Here is a 21,912-nt window from a genome sequence, read left to right as displayed (position 1 = left end):
TAATTATAAAACTGTTTAATTTATCAAATATAGAAGAAACATGTCTAATTAACGTCTTTTTCATAATAATTAGCAACATATAAATATTATGTTGAGGTAGTCATTTTCACGATACATATTTGTAAATATAAATAATATATAAAGCTCTGTCAATTATTGGAATATTTTTTTTAATTTTTTATTGTAAACTATATTATATTATGACAAATTGTCAACGTCAACATTCATCACGTAAATTAGTAGAAGCAACTCATAACTTTATAAGTAATACTTTAGAATTTAGTTACATTTAAAATAAAATAGGTACTAGTTTGATTAAATAATGTTATATTATTAAGTTTATCAAAACGCGTGTTGGAATAAATCTAAAGAATTGTGTTTTAAATTGAAGGCTTTTGAATTTAGGATTGTATAATAATAGATACAGATAATATCTTACGATGATGTTCGAGCATATCTGATGTACTTAAATAACGTAAGTAATTGAAAATAATTAATTCAATATTATTAGTGAGAGTTTTTCTTATCAGGCTGATAATTTTAGCAATAAGTATAATTTATCTGATCATTAATTAAGAATGATAATTGTTAAAACAACTCACTTCTTTAATGGTCTCCCAGCATACGAAAGGTATAGTATAGAGTAGGTAGGTATTTTGCAAAATACATTGTTAGGTACATACATACATAAACTCACGCCTATTTCCCACCGGAGTAAGCAGACACTATAGAATTCAATTTGCTTCCATCCTGACACACTTCTCTTGCTTCCTCCACATTCATCAATCGCTTCATACACGCATGTCGGTTCAGAGTACATCGTATTAAACATTGACAGGTACTTTTTTATATACTACTCAACATTGACAGTGTTAAAAACTGTTTACATAAATTGTGAAATAAATGTATATTGTGTACATACAGTCATGAGCAACATCATGTACCCACTTTAGAACCCTGTCGCAGTATCATATTTGACATTTAATGAGACTTACGTTTTAATTTGTCAAAAAAGTTAATGTGACATGGTTTCAAAGTGTATACATATTAGTACTCGTGACCGTACTCCTCGCCGGGCCCCTTTGGAGATACACGTGCTATACGTTATATGTTGTTATTATAAGAAATAAAAACATATACACCATAAAATTTAGCAAAAAGTTATGTTAATGTAAAGCAAAGCAAAGCTCTTATTTCCCATTCATCTTATTAGGCAAATAATACCGATAATTTCTTACTACGTAGGTAGATACTTTTTACTCTGCCTTGTCCGAACGCACCTTTTTACTAATATTCTCTCTCGACATACTATCTATAGCTGAATAAATTACTCTATATTTTGGTAGATACGGGAGGGGAGAGACGTCTTTGTGTGTGTAAGCGCGAAATGCTTAAAAGTTCCGCCACTCGATACTAGATGGCGCTATACACATCAACATCGTCTAGGACTCCACCAATAAATATTATGTTCCGTAAATTATACTAAACGGGAATATAAATTATTCAAAAATAAATTCGTTTCAATGTAGTAAAAAAACAAGGAGAAAATAATCATTTTCGATGGACAGTGCTGCCACGGCGCGAGCGGAAAACGCCGGAACTAAATCGCGTCTCTACATTCAACGCTCACATAAACGACCGCGTCTTTCGCGAAGCAATAAAACTTAACAAAAACGCGTTAGGGGCTATTTTCGAACACGACACGTCGTTCCTTACGTCTTTTTGCTATGAGTGAGGTATTTAATGTGTTTTAGGCTGCATTTATTGCTTTTACGACATTATAAATCGTTTTCGCGCCAACTCTAGTCGGAGACGTAATGCATCAAAGGTCGAAAGCTGGTAAATCTCTGCCAAATTAGTTATCCATCAAATACATAATGTAACACAAGTGTTTTGTAGATTGATGATAGCTTTTTCAGCTGATTTAAGGACGTGTTTAGTCTGTTTGTGTATTATAGGTACCTAACTAACTAACCTAACCTAAGAAAGATAGAGACAACAATATTATTTACAACCATCATTATTTTACACTTTTCTTCTATCGTGTGTGTTATGAGGTAGATTACCAACCCCAGCAACCAAAAGTACAGCCAATATGTATACATAAGATCACGCCTATTTCCCACTGGGGTGGGCAGAGACTGTGGAAGTCCGCTTACTACGATCTTGACACACCACTACTTATCGCTTCTTCCACGATCATCTATAACCTTAAGCATGCTCGCAGGTGTAGAGTACTCTTGACCTAGGGGGTTAGAAAAGGTGGGGGGGGGGGGGGTACCTACTTGACAACCTAGTCAAATGAAATACTTTATCCGAAACGTCAAAACGAAAGTTTTCTTTCGAGTGTGTATGGAAATACTCTCCTGTGACGTCATCAATAAAAGCGGTCAAACGTCGTACTCATTGTTACTTAATCCAGAAATAAAATTCGAAAATAAGTCGAAAAGTAAAATGAGATTGATTTTTGATCATCGTAGAATGTCTTTTATTTCTAGATTAGCATTTTATAATTTATCTTTGACCCAGTCAAATACCCAATTCATCTAAAATGCATTAGGTAATTGCAATTTGTCATTTGCGCATATAAAAGTAAGTGCACAATGCAAAAAAAATACAAATAGCTTTAGGTGTTGCTTTTTTAGGTGAATATCTTTGATTGTTATGCCTAGGTCGTTACGTAACATTAGATGAAAAAGAAAATCTTAGAATGTTCCATGCTATAGGTACCAATTTATTTTCCATCTGCGCATTGTAGCCAAAAGCAACTAGAAAACTGTCCCTTATCACGATGAAATAAATAATTTACGCACTGTAAAGGATAGAAGGGAATCTACAAGGAAAGAGAGGAAGGGGAAGACCAAGAAGAGCTTATATAGAACAGTTTAAAGTGAAGGTGACGTGTCTCTATGTCTTTATGAAGTGAAAGAATTGGTCTTTGATAGACAAGAATGGAGAATGCTACACGGATCAGAGCGTGGCTCTTAAATTAGTGATGTGAAAAGTACCTACTGTAGAATTTGTTAGAGATAGGTATATAAAGACATAAGTACGATAAAATAAAATACATCAAATTTTGTAGGCGATTGACTGATAACTTTACACTATGCACTGTACGCCCATCAAATTACCACGTCAATATCCTTCAATCATTTAAATTGGGAAATAAAATCTCAAAACTTGTACTAAATATCTTCATACAGTGATCAGTGACGGTTTAAGAACACGTGAACAAAGTATCTTCCCCTTAAATCAATTTGGATGTAACTAAGTAGACAAACTGTTAGGAAATAATATTTTATTGTAGTTTAGTTTAAAGATAGCCTGCCGGGTCTGCATGACAACCATCGATATATCGAGCGGTTGGGCCAATAAACGATACAAATCCTATCTACGTAGATGGACGTTAAATGGCTATTGGTCGAAGCGCTCAATATAATGTGTTGGCAACATCAAAGTCTTATAAGAATTTATTTTATTGTAGGTATTATATTTTGCTATGACAATATTACAGGACTTACGCCACGAACTTTGCCGACGAGGCATGTTTTTTATTTCTCGCTAACTTAAATGTAAATATTTCCTAGTTATTCAATGCAGTCCATTTAACAAACATCTCGAAGGGGTTTTATTTACCGGAGCAACCAACGCGGCGCGGTCGTCATGCAGACCCGGCTGATTGGAGAACGCATGACTTACATCGCAGGGTCACGGGTTGGAATCCCAGCTTGGGTTCTAAACCACTGAATTCGACTTTGTGACTTTGAATGCATGCTAAGATCATGAATAATTGATATCACGTGGTTTTCAGGATTTGTGCCCGGTTAATGGTTAATGGCTTGCCCTTATTAGGTACATGGGATTTAAAAACATAACTGGCAAGGAGTGGGTGTACCTATATATTATAAAATACATCTCTGCCTACCCCTTCGGGATACAGGCGTGCTGTGTAAACACAACATAAATTATAGGTGAAATATAAATTGCTTATTACCTTGTAGGCTACGCTGTAACATTATCTAGCATAGGTATATCGAAGTTCTTTTTATGCTTTACCTAGGTACTTAAAATAAATACCAATCGGCATAAGTCTCTACCTATGTACAAGCATCAGTATATAAGAAATCTAATTAATTCGTATGTCATAAATCATATCATAATAATTATCATGCTAAACATTCATCACCATCACAGGCCTCATACAACTGTTTAAGACGATACATGACTATCAATTTCTTGATCTAAATATACCTTATTACTTACTTATAACATAATTTAACAAAACTTTATACTTACTATAATAATTTAATTTATATTTCTTATATTCAATTTTCATAATTTGTTTTCACATTATAAATTTATGTATTAATATTATTTATATTAATTATTTATAAGTATATAATTTATATATTAATATAATTTCACATTATTCACATTAATAATAAAATAAATAAATATCAATTGTATATAATTGTGTACTTTTTATTATTTATTTTAAGAGCAATAAAGAGTTTTGTATTGTATTGTATTATATTTCCGGGGTTACGCCCCTTGCCCATCTATAACTAAAAAACGAATACTTGGTTCACGTTTACACACCATATGAAGACATCAACGCCTGCCAAAATACATTAAAAGTTTTTACTTTATAATTCCCTGAATTGCATGTCATGTCGTTATTCAACTCATTGAAGTAATTAGGTAAACAATATAATAATTCTCTCTCTCTATTTAAGAGCTGCGCTCTTGTCGGTGGAGTAATCACCATTCCTCTCTTCTTCCCGCCAAAACCTTCACCTCCCGATACGACACGACCTGCACCTTCTCTTTTATTTGTTTCATAAATGTTATCCTAGGTCTACCCCTTCCTCTCTTCCCTTCAATTTTTCCTTCTATAATGTTTGTTATAAATGAATCGTGTCGTATCAGGTGGCCAATCATATTTCCTCTCCGGTTCTCTATAGTCTTCAATATGGTTCTCTTTTCTTCAACTCTTTCCAGCACTTTTTCATTTGACACCACGATCAATATAATAATTACGTAATGTTAAATTAAAGACCACCATAGAAGACTATCTGAGGGAATAAGAGTTTTATTAAATTGAGACTAAGTATATGAAGAGTGTCTCGTGGTATCTCAGTTGAAAGAACGCTTGACTCTCCCTGTGAGGTCCGAGGTTCGAATCCCAACACGGGCCTAAACCGATGATTTTGAAATTAATGTTTGCATTATAAATGTTCATCACGTGCTCAACGGCGAAGGAAAACATTATGGAGAAACCCGCATTCCCAAATTCATTTCGGAGGTATGTGACTTAACCTTCATTGGGCTGGTTTTACCTTGGCAGGTTGGAAGGTCAGACAGGCCGGCTTCTGTAAAAAAAAACCAGACCTGTCATATGTTCAGGTTAGGTATGCGGACCCGAAAGATAATATACAAGGTGTTAATGACATCGTATACTGTGTTCAGGTTCTATTCACCTACCTAAGCCTACACCTTTCCGGGATATAGGCGTGATCTATGTAAGTATAAGTATGTTACCATGGGCAACGACCATGGTAACCTGTCACCATAAAGTTCATCTTACTATTTTTATTTTTATTTTTTAGTGCTTACCTACACTGCGGAAGACATGAGGGAAACCACTGCCCTATTTTTCCCTAAAAAAGTAAGACAATGCTTCACCGACAAGACCGAGGCTCTTAAATCAGTGATGATGAACCAACTGCAATACAAAGGATCTTAATGTAGCTTAAAATACTATCTATATTGGAACTACATAAGCAGGTAGGTACGTACCTACTTGTACTTGTACGGGATGTAAGTGACATGATAACGAATACTGAGGGGGATGATTCAGCACATTATTCTGAGTTAATATCAAGTCGAAATTTCAATCGCAAAAGTTTGGAACCAAAAGTAATTCGACGGAAAATTCCACTTGGTGTTAACTCAAAATCATGACCTGAATCATCCCCCTCAGTATTCGTTACGATATCACTAACAACCTGTATACCCACCAGCTTTCTTTAAAGGCCGTATAATAGGAGGCGAGGCTAATGCTATTGTGTATTCTTCTTATCGTGTGGATTGTGAGGTGGAATACCAGCTTCATCGACCCTGGTGTCAGGGTTATGATTGAGCCGCCAAAGGCCCCTGACATGGCTCATGTAACGATAACTCACTTACATCAGTAAATAGTAACCGGTACCAACGGCTTAACGTGCCTTCCGAAGCACGGATCATCTTACTTTCGGACAATCAGGTGATCAGCCTGTAATGTCCTAACCAAACTAGGGATCACAAGTGATTTTTGCGATATGTCCCCAACGGGATACGAACCCGGGGCCTCCGGATCGTGAGTCCAACGCTCAACCACTGGACCACAGAGGCCGTATTGTGTACTATTTATGTTCATTGCATAATTCTCTCTCCTTTGCATTATTCCCTTATTCCCATGGTGGTGAGGTTTACTTTTCTACCTACCTAACTACTCCCTACCTACTTAGTCCACTTACCTATTTAGTCATTTATATTTCTACCTTACCAATTAACGTATAATGGGCCATCTTATAGTCTAAACGCGGAAAACAGACCCCACTAACATAACCTTACCAATTAATTAATTAATTTAGGTAGGTACTTGTTGACTTATTAATTAATACTTACTAACTTACTTATAAATTTAAATTTACTGCCTACCTAAATATATGTACAATTGTAGATATATTTAACATGAAAACACATATCTACTAAAACGTGTTTAAGTAGATAATTCATTTTTCACTACTTGTGGTTCCACTAACATTTTAAAAGGTAATTAGTTGTAGTGTCAGAGTATTTTAATATAGAGTTGTGGATGGACATGAAGTACCTACCTACGTACATACAGGGTGTTAGTGACATTGTAACGAAAACTTTGAGGGATGATTCAGGCCATGATTCTGAGTTGATATCAAGTGGAATTTTCCGTCGCAAAAGTATGGAACGGAAAATAATTTAAATACTAAGCTCTAAAATTTTCATGACTTCTCCGACAGGAAATTCCACTTGATATCGACTCAGAATCATGGTCTGAATCATCCCCTCCAGTATTCGTTACAGTGTCACTAACACCCATACCTACTTGTATGGCTACTGTATGTACTTGTATGGGGTGTAAGTGACATCGTAACGAATATTGAGAGGGATAATTCAGCTGATTATTCTGAGTTAATATCAAGTGGAATTTTCCATCTCAAAAGTATAGAATTGAAAATAATTTAAAAAAACTTAAAAAATAACATGAATTTTGCGACGGAAAATTCCACTTGATATTAACTCAGAATCATGGTCTGAATCATCCCTCTGAGTATTCGTTACGATGTCACTAACACCCTGTATATATGCTAAAGAATAGGTATCCATATAAGTAGGTATAATTATGAATAATTTCAGTGCAGTAGTATCTAATAGTAACTCTAGTAGTAGGTAACCTGTTCAACACACCTACCCAAATTGTAATAAACTACTTATTTACCGTGTGAGTCTTTCTAAGTATGTGAATAAATTATAAAGTACCTAGTATGTAACTACTATTAAAATACCTACCTCAAAAAAATCAATCAGTAGCAAAAACAATCAAATAATAAGTTCAATGAACTCTATTTCTACACGAAAACATACGAAAAGTTAGCAAATAATAATCGTAGTGAAATTGTATAGAATCAACACTTTTCATCAATACCGCCATAATCGCACTAAACGTATCGCACCCAATGTATGCTCCGCCTATTTCATCATGGTGGTACCTCAATACCATCTCATATGCTTGTCACGCCACACGTCTGTTCATCTCCCGCCGAACGAGATATCTATACATAATTCTACATGTACCAAAAAGAGATATGGATAAAAGCGCGAGCGAGACAAACATATTTCAAGGTGCACCGCGCCACCAAGGTAACATCTTTAGCGCAAACTAAATACAAATCATTCCTATTGCAACTGCAACCTTATCATCAAACACGAGGGTTGTATTTAGATTGAACAAGTGCATCGAACGTGTCATTCAAACGGTGTCTGGGTAGACAGGGAGGGGTGACAGCCAGTTGTACGGGAAGGAAAGGGATGGAATGTATACGGATTGAGTGGTCAAGTTGCAATAAAGTTTCTTCCAAATTCGTAAGGAAAAGTTTGCTTTGTAGGTAAGAGATGGCGCCACTGTTATTTTCTTGAAGTAATTTTGATAACATAATATGTGGAATATCACAAAATAGTTACAGTCATTTCAACTATGTTTTATATCTATCTACTCATATAAAAAGGTTAATAGGTAAATAACCTAAATTAAGAAAAATACCCACAAAAATATTTTACACGCTTGTTTATAGTTAGTGATGAATGTAAACAAATAAAATCAGAATATTTATTATTTAAATTAACTAACTTAGTAATATATCGTATTTTATTGACAGCTAACTTGAGTTACTTATTTCAGATACGTTATCTAGCTAAGTATTTTATATTCGAATGATGTAAAAAAGCGATACATTTAAAATATTTTTAAAATAAATGCTACCGAAAATCGTAATAGGTACTTAATCGTAGTCAATTTACTTAGTTGTACTTATGTAAATATTTCTTATAGGTACAGGTAGAGCAAGGGAAAATGTTAAGTAAGCATGTAGAGCACAAATTGGTCACATTAAAACCGAATTTTCAGCAAGAAATCACTTTAAATGCTTCTGAGTTTCGTAAATGATAATTATCTTGAAGATTATGCCTGTACTCGTAGCAATACCAACAAATCACTTCTGGCTTATTTTTTGTCAGAAGCAAGTTACTTACAACAGTCCAGAACGGAATGTAGAGATATTTTTGCAAAAATAAAAAAAAAAACAATCGAATTGCAAATGTTCGTGTTCGAAGTTTGAATATTCAAATATTAGTGTAGGTACTTACGGTTGTTTTGAGCGGCATGGAAACGTCAAGTTGTCAGAGCACATGGAGGCGCGGCGTGCGGCGGGCACGCGGGTCCGGCGACAACGCGGAGTTTTGCACCAAAAACCACAAAGTTTCACACAAAAAACCCAGTCATATTTCGGTAAAAGTACGGAGCGATCCGAGATGTGTCGCTCGTGGCCGCGTTCGCATCTAAACGGCCCGAGTTTTATGTTAGATTACAGACGTAACTTTTATAGATCCTCGGTGCTATATAACGCGGTGGGCGGGTTCAGGGAACAGTCGTTGTTAGGTGGTCGGAGTAAGGAGCAAAGTGGTTTGTCGCGCGCGGTGCACGGGTGTCATTAAATGTCGCGCGGCGCGGGGCGAGGCGGGGAGGGGAGTGTGGGCAAAGTTTTGGGTATTGATTGAATATGAGCGGATTACTCACTAATGACCAACAATTGGCCGTCGGTATTGATGTCTTGGCACCGGCGAGGGTGTGATAATGTTTTTGTTTGGTTAACGTACCATACCTAGGTACTTTCGAACTTGTTGATGGAGTCAATTGAGATGGGGTGAATCATGAAATAAAGTATTGAGTTGCTTACGAAGAATAGAAACTAAAATGAAATTGTATATAGGTAGGTTTTTACCTACCATTCATCATTGCTTTTTTACTAATCCAAAGATCTCTTTAAAAGTATTATCTAGTGTCGGCAAAAACTATCAAGCAAAGGAGTCACACCTCTACGTAATTTTAAAGTAATACCTAATCTTTGCTCCGTCCTTCTACAGTCACCACAATGGTAATAATTTTGGAGACATATTCCAAAACGACGTCTCATTCCGACATAACATACCTACCTACGTATAATTTAAATGACAATGTACCTAGATATGTTCATACTCTCAATGTGACGTTCTTGGAATGCGTTACTTTGTCCTCGACTCGAGATTGTCACGACTTCTGGTCATAGATTATAATATCACGTCTAGTGTTAGTGTGGAGTAATATTGTTTGTAAAACATAAGATATAATATGAATAAAAATAAATATACATATATATTAATAAGATGTGTAATAAAATTCTTTACTTATTTATGCCTACATATAAATCCTATATAAGTACTTACAAATATAATTTTGTAAATTCGTTTAACAAACTGACATAAATTTCATCGGTAAGCACTAGGCTCTGGTACTCTTGTTAATCTTGCAATATATATATATATATACTTATGTACTTAGTAGATAATAAATCAACATCACATTTACCTAAGAACACCTACACCAACACCTATTCAAATAAATTATCCGATAATCATTAATTTCATGAAGCGAAAAAGGGCAGGTGCAAAAATTTTTTTCCACGTCAGCGCATTGATCGAGGCAGCTTGAATCAGCGCCATTGTTCGTATTCCGATCACATTTCTTCACTCAATGGCGGACGAAAAATACTTACATAGTTCCATTCCAACGCACAATGTAGCCTATTTGTAAAAAAAAAAATGGCGGGTCCAAAAAGGTTATACGAAACTCTCTCGAGCGCGAGACCTCGCTCAATCAAATTCATTTATATTCAGAGCACATTGTTAACGTTTTGTGCTGTGATAAGCTAAAAAAATCAGCAAAAAATAACTTCATCTCTACCTACGCAAGCCACTTAGTTAACACTTTTTTTTTATTAAAGGTTTTTACATAGAATTTTGCCCAATAATCGGATTAGAAGAGAAAAATAAATGATTCCCGTCATCGAAATCGTCTCTCCGATCGAACTGCCTCAATCAACCTTCGTCGTTTATATTCGGATCACATTGCGGGCGTTTGTACACAGAAGGACAGGGAAAATGTATCATTCTAACCTTTATCTCGAATATTCTTAAAAAGGGACTCATAAAAAGGTAAAATATAAAATGACGATTTTGACCAAAACAACCTTGCTGGATCAAGCACTACATATGCTTGGATTCTGATTATATCGGGTCGTGTACACTCCAAGGCTTTATTTTATGTGCCTAAAAACTACAGAGGAAATTCTTTGAGTAACGATAGCTGCTCTGCAACTTTCAGATAAAGTTAACCAGTACTTACTAGTATCTGAACAGCTTCATTATTAAGTATGTGATTGGCACAAAATATTTGTTTTAGTAATAAAATTCTTGCATATATCTGTAATCTAAGTAGTTTTCCTTAAATCAATTAGTAATTAGGTACTTATAGACCATGATTCTGAGTTAATATCAAGTGAATTTTCCGACAGTATAATCATGAAAATCATGATTTTTTTTTTGTGATTTTTTAAATTATTTTCCGTTCCATACTTTTGCGACGGAAATTCAAAATCATGACCTGAATCATCCCTCAAAATTTTCGTTACGATGTCACTAACACCCTGTATAAGTAAGGTATTATACGTTATAATTAATCAGTATACATATATAATACCTTACTTATTTTAATAATAAGTGCTATGTTTACTTAAATAATATAGGTATATAACAGATATATCGGATCCACTAGGTAATTATAATTATGTATATTGAGTTACCCATATTTTATTTCAATAATAACTGATCTGTCATGTTTATTTGAAATACTCTACATATTTCCGTGTCCAGCATTGTACCCTCCTACACAATCTACCTATTCGCGGACGGGCGGATGGTTGGAATCCTCCGTATTCAGACTTATGTACGTGTATACCCTCTATATGGCAACACATTTTGTTGAGACGTGTTTTGGGTCCCTACCTGCCTAATCTTTGATAACAACAACATGCTACACAAAAGATATTATAAAAACCAACTTTAAAGCGTCTAACTCAGACTTTGTTATAATTTAAAAATGCATCGTTGTAGATATAAGAAAATATTTTGAATGTTCTTAATACCCTCACGGTCTTTAACCTAAACACGGATTTTAATTAAAATAAACGCAATATTTTCGGCTGATGCCAAAAATCTTTATTATTTTAAATCAGCGTCGACAAAGATGTTTAAAAAAAGATTTCACCAGGAAAAACGGGCAACCCTTCTGAAAACAAAAGACGGAAATTTCCTGGCGCTGAAATAGGGTCATTAAGGGGTCTTAAGACTTAGTCCGTTTTAGTTCCCTCGGCGGAGGTATTACCAAAAACAAAGAGGCTTGCAGACGGGCGCGGGGCGCGGGGTGGACTCGTCCGGGGCGCGGGAGGGGGCTGTAACAGTTTTACGATCGGATATACGCTGCTCATGCGCGTTGCAGTTGTGCCCACGTCTAGATTTGCATCGGATTATCGATGAGCTGCTCTTTTTACTTCCTGTCACTCCCCAGATGATGGGAAAAGTTTTTAGTACAGATAAAAGATACCTATTGACAGTTTTTCACGTTTCACAGTAGGTACTAATCATCTCTATCGCATAAATAATAGAAAATATAAAGTTTTACAGAAAACATTCTGAGAATTTGGAGAGCAATCGGATTCAATTCATAGAAGCGTTAAAAAAAGTAGAAACGTTTTTAACCTCAACAAAAATGGCTCCCCAAACCACAAGTGCATATAAATATCCTTAAAAGCTTGACCTCTCCGATTTAACTTGAGAAATATCAAGAGGCCATCTCATTAACCAATAGATGATATAGTCGTTTACTATAGAATGGAGTCAATGAACTCCGTGTATCGACTCCCTCTGACTACACTACAATTTGATTACCTCGCTTGCACTTGGGACATCCACGCCAGTGAAAGCGGAAAGCGATTAGGGTTCCGCTATGTAAATAAATGTCAAAATAAAGTGATTGACGGGACGTCAATTCGACGATTAAAAGTATCGTAGGTAGGTTCTAATTCAAACACTCGGTGAGGCATACTATCCACCCTGATTGGGAATATACTCATGAGCTTATGTTATGTTTAAGTAAATTAGTGCAAAAATCAAAACGAAAAAACAAACGTAAAACTTACAAGAAAACAAAAGAGTTGGAAAATAAAAAGTGAAATTATATAAAAACCCATTGTAGAGCTTTCTCAAAATAAACAAAAAGAAAGAATGAGCAATATAATATAACCTTCATTATCCCAAGAAAACGTTTAATAGGTAAGTACTTATCCGCAGCCTTCTTTCGTTAGTTCTATAACTAACTACACTGTAAAACAAATATATTGTGAATGGCGTCCTTTTATAACAAAAACGATTCTAAATATAGGTTCACTAATAACCCGAGAAAAATTAAGTCAGCCTCAAGCTTCCAATGGAACGTGCACCACAATTCATAAATGTCCATAATTCAATCAATTGGAAGCGGGCACGGACGCTGTTCAATTGTTTCACGTGATGAACAACAATTAATTATTTGAAGTCGAGATTTAAATTGTATTGAAAAAGGTTACCTTTGAAACGTTTTTCTATCGTGGTTTTAGGAAATATAACTTCATTTATGACTACTTCAATATAAAGCTTGTTGGTATACCTTTTCTGTTACTCGTCACAAGTTTGATGAAAATACCTATTGGATCTAAAAACAACGATGACAAATTCTTAGAATTTAAAGAATTTGTCATAGTTGTTTTTTTTTATTTGTTGGCAATTATTTATTTGTGGTTTCTTATCTTTGATTATTTGTACTCTACTTTAAAGTAAAATAAATCCAATCCACATTAGATTACCAATAAAGAAAGTACGTTTTATTAATTGTGACTCGTAATAAATAGCTAAAAATAACAATTATACTTTTTTTTTTACTTTATGAACAATTCTACAAAGTTGTATGCAAAATAATCCACGCCTACCTAACATAAAAAGAAAAAAGACATTTACAACGCAAAGCGGGTAAGTAAATAAAAATATTACTTACGTTGAAACAGCATTTGACACTGGCCTTATAGAAGACACTATATTTTTTAAATAAATTGAAAAGAGAACTCGAATGAAAAATAAAATAAAACAAATGACTACAGACTCGGGCATGCATATAATAATATGTAGAATGTTTCAAGTTACGTCTGTCGACGCTGGCAGCGTTATCCAACGATTTAGGAGACAAGAATGGTAGGCGATCCGGATCACATACAATGTTGCACAGACAGAATTTACGTTCCTTTTGATATTAAATGCATTGTATATGCACGTCCGCATATAAATGTCTTTTAGAAGGACAAGTTTTTTTTAGTTTTGTATTTCAACTGAGAATATATTTTGTATGTATAAATATAAGAAGAGCTTGAATCGCTTACACTATTCGATACAGTGACGTTGGAAAGTCTAAAACTAATCATTGTGAAGCCATTGTTCCATTATAACACACTCCTTATCACAGGAAAACTAAAAATCTTAGTGTGATCGGTTACATAAACTGCCTATATACGTCCCACTGCTGGGCACAGGCCTCCCCTCAATCAACCGGAGGGGGTATGGAGTATGCTCCACCACGCTGCTCCACTGCGGGTTGGTGGAGGTGATTTTACGGCTAATAGCCTGGACCAACGGCTTAACGTGCCTTCCGAAGCACGGAGTGTGATCGGTTATATATCAAAAATTACTTTTGTATGCAATAAGTATTTTACGAAAAGTAATGATAAAATTGCAGCCTATCACATAAAATATACATTGCCGTTAAAGTGGCTATGAAATTTGAGAAGCAGTAGAGCTATTGTAGGTAGTTATCTGTTCGCAGGAGTAGTGGTAAAAGAGAGTGGGGTAGAACCGGCGATAGCGGTTCTCATACAAAATGCGTGTTAGGGCCTTTTTAACCCCCGATACCAGACGACGCCCTGGGCCGAGGTTCGCGCCCAACTGGGCACCCTCAGGCTTGTTGTCTTAAACGTTGTACCGGGTGAGAGCCTTCAGCGCTCCCCATTTGTCTGGCCAAGTAGTTAATGCCGTCTGCGACAAATCTACAATAAGTCACGTCAAAAAAAGGCCTTTCTAACCTCTTTTTTCTATTCCGTGGTGGAGCATTTTGACAAGAAGGAAGTCAATGTTTAGTCATCAACGGGAAGTATTATCTATACACATTACAGGTGTTAAGGCCATATTTTAATGCCTACAGTATACCTAACAGAATTGGTTAGGTATGTAGCATTATTTATTTATTTTTTGCCCCTGACCAACTGTATACTTATAAATGTAATGAATAAGCAATTAAACTGCTATCATCAGATCATTTGCAACTTTGTAGTCAAATATTACTTGTTAAAGTTGCAATATAGAAGGCTGTGAAACGTATTTTGCATAAACTTAACAACATGAATTAATTGTGGAAGGTTTTTACATAGCTACCACTCCTTCCTGTGTTATCGACCGCGTAATGGTACAGTAAATACTTGCATCGTTAGTACTTTAGTATAAAAGAAAAATCCCCTCTATTATCGTGTTGATTACCAACCTCATCAATCCTGATATCAGGGTTATTATTGAGCCGCCAAAGGCCTCTGACGTGACTCATGTAACAATCGGTACTTATATCAATAAGTAATAACTACGACCAACGGCTTAACGTGCCTTCGGAAGCACGGATCATCTTACTTTTGGACAATCAGGTGATTAACCTGTAATGTCCGAACCAAACTAATCTATTAGGTAACTCGTAACTAATAACCCGGGACCTCCGGATCGTGAGCACAACGCTCGACTTATGGCCTACGGAGGCTGTTAACAAAATCATAACAAAAGCCTAACCTACCTGTTTATACTGTCACGTTTTTCACGCATGTAACTGAATATACTTAACAAACAATCACTTTTGCTCTTTGCACATTTTTTCACTATATATAGGTATATAGGTACCTAGAATCAACACTTGATTTGCACAACATTAAAAAAAACCTTAATTGTCATTTTTTTTAATTTTTCAGCGATTCACTGGCACATTATAAAGCGAAATATTTACTTATAAAAATAAATACAGGTTTAAAAATCGAGTTCGCCCAGCCACTAGTGTTACGATCGATCGACAATAGCACTTTGTCAGTCGTCAGTGGATGCTAATACGGCCCAAGTTTGGACTAATTTGCATCAGAATGGTTGGGCCCAACCAAAAACAAGAAGCGGCCTACTTTCCTATATTTTATTGTTATCGGGAATTGAGAGTGATGCTTGGTTGCGGGAATTGTGGGCATAGGGATGCCTATGCAAATGAGTTGGATACGTCTACCCGCTATCGGTAGTATCTATCATAGAGGCATAGAATAAGGAATAATACTACATATAGAACGGCAACTCGCCGCTCCCCGCCAGCGGCTGAGCTAGGTTTACCCCGCCTCCCCTAGGACTTACTTTAATCTTCAGTCATATAGCATCAGACGTCACACACACAGATGCGCGTGTACGATAACGTCAATGTGTGGCGTCTGTGTAAAACGTGTGTGTTGTACCAATTTTATTTTCACTTGCAATCTGCGGATATTGCAATAAGTAATATAATGGCCCCGATTCCTGCAGACACCGCCTAATTTTATTTTAAGTTATATCCGTCAGTTTCATATCCGTCGAAAAGGAAAGGGACGGATGATTCACAGCTCTTAATTTTAGGAAGAATGAGTAAATGAATGAATAACCCAAGCGAATCAAAAAGGTACGTCACTGGTATGCAATCCGTTTGACATGCTGTCTACTAACTGTGTCGGGTTATTGGCCAATGTAAAATTTTTAGACGGTTGTTTTAGTTTTGTGCTTAAAATTGACGTGTGTTCCATAAATTTTATGCTTGTCGATTACCCGTCCCTTTCCTTTTCGGCGGATAAGAAAATGACAGATATAACTTAAAATAAAATTAGATGGTATTTACAGGAATTAGCACCATTATATGATAACTTAAATACATTTTGATGTGGAACTTATTAAATATTGTAATGTTTTACCAATATGTAGTGCCTTCTTGAAATTATAAATTTTTGCATGCCTGACAACGGTGAAGTGTGTGAAACTTGCTGAATTTTACTTAAAACCTTTATGTACTACATTTGATAGAAATAAATTATTTTGATTTGATTTGAAATATATTTATTGCTGTTTACTGAATTTTCATTTCATAACTTACCTACATAAAATCATTGCAAATAAAGTGAGTGGGTGAATATCAAAATTTCAAGTATGATATTCTATATCTACGTGGTAACTTGTTCCTCATAGCTAGAACTATCCTTTTTCATGTCGGAACCCAATTTTTCACGAAAAAGTAATATGAAAGTTCGCCTCCAAACTTGGCACATTTTGATATTCACCCGAGTACAAGTAGCTGGCATATTAGATCGAGTCCTGTGGAAGCTCGTCCTGACGTCTGTTGTTATGCTAATAGGAGAAAGCATCAAAGGACGCACATTCTTCGCGAGACAAGAGCGCCCTGATTTTAGTCATGCATACTGTGTGAATGTTATGGATGTTATGTCACTGAAGTAATATACATCATAAGTTCACGACTACATCCCAATTTGGGTAGTCAGAAGTACCTACATCGATCGTAAGATAAACTAAGAATCCACACATCACCGAGCTTTCTGTTAAGGACAACGTGATATAGACCGTATCGCCGTCTTTAATGAAAGTAAATATTTATCCTTCTATATTTTGTACGTCATCATCATCATCTCCCTAGCATTATCCCGTTTTTCATAGGGTCCGCTAATAATATCTAATCTGAAGATTTGACAGGTCCGGTTTTTTACAGAAGCAACTGCCTGTCTGACCTTCCAACCCGCGAAAGGAAAACCAGACCAATACAGGTTAGGTCACATACCCCCGAAAATGCATTTCTCGGGAATGTGGGTTTCCTCACGATTTATTTTGTAGGTATTAGGTACATGTTAAAAAGGTGGGTCTAAAAATATTTAAAAAATAAAAGATTGAATGATTCGAATAAAACGTGACGATAAGCTTCAATAGTATCAACAGAAACATAATTTGCATAAAACGAAACGTTCAAGGCATTTAAAAATATTGGATTGAATATCTTTCAAAGTTTGAACTCAAATATTTATGTAAATTTGTCAGAACTTTCAATAGCCCTATCGAATGCTTGTAAGTAACTGTTTCAACACTGCATTCGAACCCTGTCTGTTGTCATGCAAATTAGGAGAAAGCTCGAACAATTTTACCTACTCAGCTGAATGTGGCAAGGACACTGGTAAAAGCCACAGATGTTCTTTTTTTAAAATACATAAGTATGTACATACAGAAACTAATTCCAAGATCCCTAATAAGTACAGGCGGTCAAAAAGCCCACATTAAAGCAATTCATCTAAAGAAACAATATTGCAATTTGACATTTGCGCATGATAAAATGTCAAAAGGCAAAATTTTTTAGATGAATTGCTTCAATACGGCCTGTTTAACCCCCAAGATTTTGGTATTTTATAGACGTAGCTAGGACGGTATTTTATTATGTTCAACATGATGGATTCTTAGAATTAACATAAAGCCTATAAACAACAGATCACGTACAGAAACTGACACCTACTTACAATAAGAAGTGAAATGATTTCTTAACTATTTATTATTTCCATATCCATGCAATCTATAGATTATTGTGTGTGTACACATACATGCATAGATATGCATATAATAAATATCAGTCACCAATATTTTCAGAAACATCGAAGCCGCATAGGTAAATCTAAAGTTGAATAGAATTGAACCAAGTTATAACCAAGTTTATTATATACAATAAGCATATTATAAAAACATAAACAGACATTTTAAAGAAGGTCAATGACGCCCATCACAGATAAACAATTTGATTCATTGCAGCTCACTACTATTATGACATAATACCTACTACTCAACGATTTACTATACTTACATAGGTATGTTAGTGCTGCTATAAGGTCCCGATATACAAAGATGAACCTGATATTTTCTTTCTGTTTAACCTATCTACATAGCCAATTTTTTTCGAAGTAATGACAACCCTTGTACGTAGTAATTAAGTAGTCGTTACATGAGCCATGTAAGAGGCCTTTGACGGCTCAATAGTAACCCTGACACCAGAGTTGATGAGATTGGTACTCCACCTCACAACCGACACGATAAAAGAAGATCAATCCTTGTGCCAAGAAGCTGATTATTAAGACTGTAAGTTTCTTTTTCCTCATAAAATAACTTGTTGCTTGTTGTATATCTAACATAAAAGGTACCTGTAAGGTATTAAAAATTATGGTCTATGGCCAAAAGTGGAGAGTACCGAGGAAGTAACCTAACCTAACCTAACCTAAGTAAATTTTAGTTATCATTTCAACTAAAGTAGGTAAGTACTTAAATATAACTAATAGTTTCAAGTCTAACGCTTTCCCGGCCGATCCCGTTGTTCTCGATACCTTCCCAGCACTATTAGACACTATAACTTACAAACATATGCTATATGTTACAGAAACCGGTTGCCGGCTCGATTTCTAGATGCTATCGCGGAGGCCTTTATGGCAGTGTCACAAAGCCATGGCTGGTGGAACGACGCCTCTGACGCCGATAAAGACTGTCTGGCGGCCAATTAAATCACAAGTAAATGGGACCAGTCAATTACCTTCAATCATGATTGTGATTGCTCGGTACAGCACTATAAGATTACAGACTCATACACCTACGTATGAATACAAAAAGCGCGCGTCTTTTGCGTGTTGGCGCGAAATGATTAAAAGAAAACTTAGGTTACCATCATTATTTTACAACATCCAAAAAATTCAATTTTCAACAAAAGTTGTACTTTAACTTTCTTTTCTTTTTAGCTCATGAATGGTAGGTAGGTCTTATTATTTGTAGGAAACCTTAAGATACGTGTTTAGAATAACAAGTAGGTACTCACGTGCGGTCACCTAGCAACAAGTCGCCGGCACCATCAACGTCAGACACTGCACCATGCACCAGTGCTTGAATATCCTTCCGCCTAGCCACTATCACTCGCGTATCTACGCTCGCGAATGCGGACTGCTTTTTTTTTCTCGCGTTACGACCCATTAAACTTGTAGATTTCTGTCTCACTCACGCGCCAATGGTATAAAGAAGCGAGACAAAGAAAGGTTGCGGTTTATAGGTTGTTGATAGAATTGGTATCCGTTCCGTAACGTACCGCCGCCGTGTTGCATATTTTTATACGAGGTAGCTTTGTATGAGCGATCAGGTAATTGTATGAAGTTGCAGAGTTTTGAAAATTATGGCTAATAAAGAGGCAAGAATTTAAAATAATTGTTTTTTTTTATTTCCTTTTCTTTGCGCGATGTATAACATAATAATAATGGGAGTTTTCAAACCTACTTTCCTCTGATGAGACCTTATGAACCCTCTGATGCATGTAACGATATGTGAATGATACAATTTACTCCTTATATTTAATAAACTGATTCCAAATTGACATTTAATCTTACATCGTTTTAACAGTGACAATTGGTAACTTACTTTTTTTACCGTTATCGCTCTCATGTTAAGAATCATTTTATATTTTGGTAGTAACCCTGACACCAGGGTTGATGAGGTTTGTATTCCACCTCACAACCCACACGATAAGAAGAAGATTTTGGTAGTTACAAAACCCAAACTTATAAAAACTTAATAATCTTAGAGTACCTACGCATCACTTCAAAATAGGACCCTTATATAACCCTTTTGAGTGTTTACATTGAATAAATAAGACACGTACCACTCACCTTGAGTCCTTGACTGATGTCGAGATGTGATTTTAGCAAAAAGTTCGCCACATGAGTCCCAGCAATATATTCGATATCTCACTAATCACTAAGTCCGTGTAGCCAGTTATTATCTCACTCAAAATATACTCAAAATAGTACATAATTAAAAAAATATTAATGTTTTGTGTCGTTGTTGATGTTGTATGTTTTTATGTTAGTATGTTCCAAAACGTGCAAGATAACCACCGAAACTTATTTTTACAAATTGTAATAGCAATCGCGTCACTTCGTTAATGCTGGGTTATTTTAATATACCCACTATTAGAATATTATTATAAGAGCCGATCAAAATTTACTTTTAATGTACATGTAGGAGGTAATATAATTTGATAATTAATTATTAAAAATATTCAGATAGAAAATGTGTCCCCAATACACATTCTACCTATTCGACTAGAGCGTAGGGTCTTCAATTGTTAATTTTACATAATTATTATGTATATTATTTGGTATCTTCGGTGCAAGACATCAAGGAAAGCGTTATATTATAGTTTCCAAATTTTTTTATTAAGTTTCTTTAACCCAAAAATAAACAAAAAAAAATAAGCGCATTTCTAGAAATATCGGGGGTGTAACACTTGTATATTGATTTTAGGAATTATCAGGCAAAAAATAATAAAGTACCACGAAGACATGAAAATATAGCTTTCGTTGATGTCTTTTATATGGAGATTTACTATACGCGTATATTTCACATAAACACGATCAATCACTTATTACCTAATAAAATGAAATGAACACAAAAAGATGAAATTTATTCTATTCATGGTCTTAACATATTTTATATCATACAGTTAATGGAATTTTGTTTTTAATGAACCAAACAAGAAAGTAAACTGTATACAAATTATTGTTTAACTTTGGATGTAATGATAATTTTAATAATGTGATAGGTATCTCATATTACAAGTGAAGTTTTACCAATTTTATTGGAAGTAAATATATACAATTCGAAAACACTAAAACACTGACACTTAAAAAAACTGCGTTCACCGCATTACAAGGCCACTTCGTACGGCAGTATAACGCCGAAAGATGTTTAGGAAATATAGGCGTCTCCCACAGCGCAGCCGTGGATCTTGCTTTATATCGCCTCAGCCAGCATTGGAGAGCAGAACATCAAACGACGTTATGGCTCCCGGACGTGTCGAACGCGCGCCAGACAAGGACAGCGCGCCGAAAAGAGACGGAACAGTTTTATAAGCCAAATATTTTTATTATTACTCAAAACGCACGCCGCCGCTACGAAGTTTATAAGCAAAGTTTTGGAGGGAACTTTTTGTTAATAGATTATGTACTTGCTTACTGTTATGTTGCATCGGCGCGATGGCGGCGA

The 21,912-nt window shown here is 35.4% G+C and overlaps 1 protein-coding gene across 13 annotated transcripts in view; it reads right to left on the bottom strand.

Moving 5' to 3' along the window:
- Positions 1–20,639, bottom strand: part of LOC126370097 (homeobox protein abdominal-A homolog) — a 255,549-nt gene extending 234,910 nt beyond the window's left edge. For 5 of the 13 annotated variants that reach the window (XR_007566802.1, XR_007566798.1, XR_007566804.1 and 2 more), the window contains exon 1: positions 19,697–19,936. The gene's annotated coding sequence lies outside the window, so the exon portion shown is untranslated. Of the gene's footprint in view, positions 1–8,943; positions 9,230–13,759; positions 13,893–19,696; positions 19,937–20,534 lie in introns of those variants that run through there. The other 8 variants (XR_007566799.1, XR_007566800.1, XR_007566811.1 and 5 more) reach the window with 7 other exon arrangements.
- Between the last annotated feature and the right edge of the window lie 1,273 nt (positions 20,640–21,912).

The sequence above is a fragment of the Pectinophora gossypiella genome, chromosome 10 (genome assembly GCF_024362695.1).
Source record: "Pectinophora gossypiella chromosome 10, ilPecGoss1.1, whole genome shotgun sequence".
NCBI lineage: Eukaryota > Metazoa > Arthropoda > Insecta > Lepidoptera > Gelechiidae > Pectinophora > Pectinophora gossypiella.
This window is presented reverse-complemented; position numbering and strand designations above follow the sequence as displayed.